Genomic DNA, 4,519 nt, shown 5'->3' with positions numbered 1-4,519 from the left:
CTGATATAAGAACAGAGAAGCTGTCCATGAAAAATGTTTGGGTGCATGTGATACTCTTACTAATATGTTTGGTCTTTAATCTATATGAGAGTTTGCTTAATGTTTGGGACCCTGACCCTGACCCTGACTCTGTAATTCTGAAAAGACTTACAGACAAGCTGCATCTCATGACGATCAATGACCTTAAAAGAGAGTCAGTTGCTTTCCATGAAATGTTTATCACAAGTGATGAAGTTCCAGGGGACTCATTTCAAAAGATGCCGTCCTAACCCAGCAAATGATGCCCCTGAAAGTGATAAGGACTTGGTTAAGCACAGATCTCCTGTTATTCCAGATGATTTTAGGTGCCCAATATCACTTGAGTTGATGAAAGACCCTATGATTGTGTCCACTGGACAGGTAATAATATCAAGCCACTGCCTTCACAAATTATAACATGTGTATATTGACAATCATTTTAATTTTAATTGTCTAACCTTTTTGCAGACATATGAAAGATCCTATATTCAAAAATGGATAAACATACCTGGCAATACCAGGGATTGTGTGTCCTCGTCCAGTAACAGGTCTACTCTAGTTATCCATTTTCTCAAGTAGGACTAGTTATTTTTATTTTTTAATATAATGAAGAAATCTACTTTTAGGTTGGTGATTTATGGCTTGTTCGGAGATTCAAATGGCTATAAAGAATGAAGATTATGTAACTATATGGGTGTCTAAGACATGGAAAGACAGTCACTTAACATTTTCAGTATGCGACTTCTAGGGGCTTAGGTTTGTTTTCTATATACTTAATTTCTCTGCCAAAACATTATTTTGCTATAGGACATAATTTCTTTTAGGCATATAAATCAATATCATTAATGCTCAATGCCCTTGGTATACAAATGTGTATATATATATTTATATACAAGAGAAAGTTTAATTGAGTTCAAATATATCACTAAGAATTTTGTTGTTGTAGATGGGAATGCTTGATTTTTTTTTTTTTACTTTTGGTAATTGGAATGATGGTGGGAACCAAGATATAGAAACATTTTAAAGTTAGATACTTATAGTCTAAAGAAGAAGAAACTAAAGAAAGCATTAATATTCATGCACAGAGTCATTTGTTATCATAAGACATTTTACTATCCAAAAAGATAACAACTCAGTAACATGGCCCTAGCCATTTGCAGTCACATATTGGCCTATGGTTTGAATTTGGTCTTCTTGTCTTATATAACTGAACTATTCACGAACAATATCATCAATTCATTTTCTTTCTTATGCTATAAATGTTCAATTTTAGTGATTCTATTTTTATATGAGTTGCATGACACAACTTTGTTTCAATGTTTCTGGTTTTAAAGAATTGTCCATCTAAGCATTACACACTCTAATATCAATACCTCATGATTAGCACTATCTGCAACTTTTGAGGCTTAAATTATACTTGAAAGTTATCTTTGTTATATTACAACTTTATTTAACTTTTGAGGCTTAAGTTAAAAAAATTGATGAGAAATAAAGAGACTCTAGTTTGTTATAGAAGATGATCTATAAAAATAAAGGTCTCTCCCCATCTTTCTGTGCTATTGGGGGCTATTGTTTCTCATCATTTTTCAGTTTTTTGTAGAGGAACTTGAAAAGGAGATAGTTTTTGTTGTGCCAAGTATATCAGGAAGAACACCACAAAACAGAAGCTTTAATCAAGATACAAATTTAAAGACCAAAAAAATTGATCAAACAAATAACAGTAAAACAAAGAATAACAAAATAACAGGAAACAACACACCAGAATTTACTTGGTTCGAACTAGAGCAAAATTGCTACTAGTCTACATCTAAGGGGCAGCCACTATTATTGATTCTTTCTTGATTGTGATAACTGTTAGTGATAAATTGCTATAACCTTGATTGCAATATCTTCTGATAGAACAAAGAAGGTTATGATACTTTTACTTCTTCATGGATTAACATATATTGGAGTTGTGACAATAATATTATTGATTTGCATAGGTATATGTAGAGGTTTTTGCAGGAGCAATGCTTTTATTAGCTGGAGCACTAGCTTGTTATGGTAAGCAATTTTCATTCAAGTTTATTTGCTTTCAATTGTCAGAAGTTCTAGTTATCATCTGTTTTGTTCATTTTCTAGTAATTTTTGTTTCGGTGTAGGAGCTAATTAGGTCATTGTTGGTTACTTTTGCTTGATGGGATGACCCAATACACAGTTTTTGTATTATGGTGTCAGAACTTATTACACTTCACAAGATGCTATTGACTTATTTTTAGTTGAATGAAGTAATATAAAGGTTAATACTTAAAAGAACCGAAATTCCACTTGCTTCCATATTTACAAGAATATGCAATTTAAGTATGATGTATTTCATTTACAATAAATAAAATAATAATTTCTGACAGCTATAAAACAATAAAATATGTCAAGCAAAAGTAAAGGATTTGCCCCAAATTAACAGGACCTCACATGTAATTTCAAATTCAACACTTATGCTTCCTTGATTTTCTCTATTACATTGAGGCGTTAATATTGACTCAGATTGTTTCAATTGATTCAGAAAGTTTGAGTTACCCATTTTTTCTCAGAAAGTGATGTTTTTAATTCCTTCCAAAGAAATCCTAGAGAAAAAATAAAATCATGATCATTAGAGTCTATTTTTAATGGATTTTGTTATTTTTATTTTTCATCATAAGGTCAAAGTGTTTATATATAATGAACTCTCAAGAGAAGTCACTATTTGGACACTTTTCCATATGATTGATTTTTCAGAAATTGGAAAAGCACAAGTTGTTTTACACATGTTTTCTTTTACCATTAATGCATGCTAATTATTGTTTGATTATTCTGTTCTGTGGTGCGGTGAATACTTTTTACAATCAAAACAAATTACTTGGGTCCTTTATTATTATTATTATTATTTAAATTATAATTTTTTTTTTGTCTTTCTTTTTTTTCAAGGAATATTACTATGCCTGAAAATGAACAAAGTCAGAATTGAAAGAGCTTCTTCAGAGCTTTGGAAGGTACTTTTTTCCAATTCATTCTTAAGATGATATTACCTTCTTTCTTAGCTGCTTTGAGTTTTGCCATCTCTGATGCTAAACATATTAAGAACTCTTGACCAACCAAGAGGGTTTCTTCAGGTTTTATTTTCATTTTATTCAAGAAAAAAAAATGTAATGACAAAACATATAGAAACAAATGGAACTTCCAAAACATATAGATTGCCAAGGTTCTATTGTTAGATCTCTCCTTAGCCCCCCTAATGATTACTTGGAGTTAAGCATTGATTAGCAGAGTTAGATGTAAATTTTCTTGTTGATAATAAATAATAGCTCTTACAGGTTGAACATGGTTAAAAGATTGTTCTTCTCTCTAGTAAAATGCTCTTGGGAGAATTGGTAAATTGTCTGTTGATTTGTTTTATTCACTTTTGTGTGCTTCTAGGTTCATCAATCCCCTCAGCCTTTTTATTATGGGTAATGAGAGAAGCACCACCATTAATAACAGCTTATGTACAACAAGAATCAGCTACATTAACTTTCGTAAGTGATAGTACAGTAGCAATACCAAATCCTCAGCACTGGACGACTGCGCCAAGTGTGAGAAATTAGGTATGTATTATTCTCCCTTCATATTCTTCATCTATGTCGTGTATATAGACACTGACAAAGTCAAGTTTTTGGAGTTGTTTATGTATCAAAGTTGAAACTTTGTTAATGATTTTATGAACCATCTTTGAAAAATAAAATTTCATCAAGGTGATAAAGTCAGAGTAGTACAGACTCTACTGTTTGTTGAAGGAATTAACACACTTCTTCAAACTCTCTTTGGAACCAGACTGCCTACTGTTATTGGAGGGCCTTATGCATTCATGGTCCCTATTATATCTATCATTCATGATTCATCATTGGCTAGTATTGAGGACCCTCATATCGTAAGTGCAACCCTTCTATTCTTGAATAAGGCATTTCCTTTTCCTTGATATCACTAAAGCATTCTTTTATGGTATGACTTCTTTGCTATCTATGTCTTGTAAGGAAGCTTACTTTTCTTGTACATTTTTCTAGAGATTTCAAAACACCATGAGAGCAGTCCAAGGTGCTTTGATAGTAGCATCAAGCATACAGATTATCCTAGGATACAGTCAAATTTGGGCCATCTGTTCTTGGTAAGATTTATCTATCTTGGAATTAGAGGTAGTTGATTCAGGTATAATGCTGAAACCTGAAAACAACAGTATAATAGCTTGTGATTCTTGCTATTCAAATGGTTCTTTAGAGGGAATAAAAATTGGATGGTTCCTATTCCAAGGGGGAAAACAATGATTCCTTTGTTTTTAAGTGTCAAGTGCAGTACCAATCTTTCAAAGTCCTGATATTTCTATGCAATTTATGGTATTGAACTTGGTTTAGTCACATTTTTAGTCTTACTGAACCATTTTCTCTAGTTCAGACATGATATGGACTAGTCCTTTATGAATGCTGAATGGACATTTGACCATATGGTCCCCATG

At 32.1% G+C, this 4,519-nt stretch overlaps 1 long non-coding RNA gene across 1 annotated transcript; it reads left to right on the top strand.

The window, feature by feature from the left end:
* The first annotated feature begins 1,994 nt into the window (after nucleotides 1–1,994).
* On the top strand, nucleotides 1,995–3,611 carry LOC133818355 (uncharacterized). Its single transcript, XR_009885876.1, has 3 exons — nucleotides 1,995–2,061; nucleotides 2,962–3,026; nucleotides 3,451–3,611. It is a non-coding gene; the product is annotated as an uncharacterized LOC133818355 (long non-coding RNA).
* Nucleotides 3,612–4,519: the final 908 nt, after the last annotated feature.

The sequence above is a fragment of the Humulus lupulus genome, chromosome 1 (assembly GCF_963169125.1).
Source record: "Humulus lupulus chromosome 1, drHumLupu1.1, whole genome shotgun sequence".
NCBI lineage: Eukaryota > Viridiplantae > Streptophyta > Magnoliopsida > Rosales > Cannabaceae > Humulus > Humulus lupulus.
Note: the sequence above shows the minus strand (reverse complement) of the source record. Positions and strands in the feature narration are given on the sequence as shown.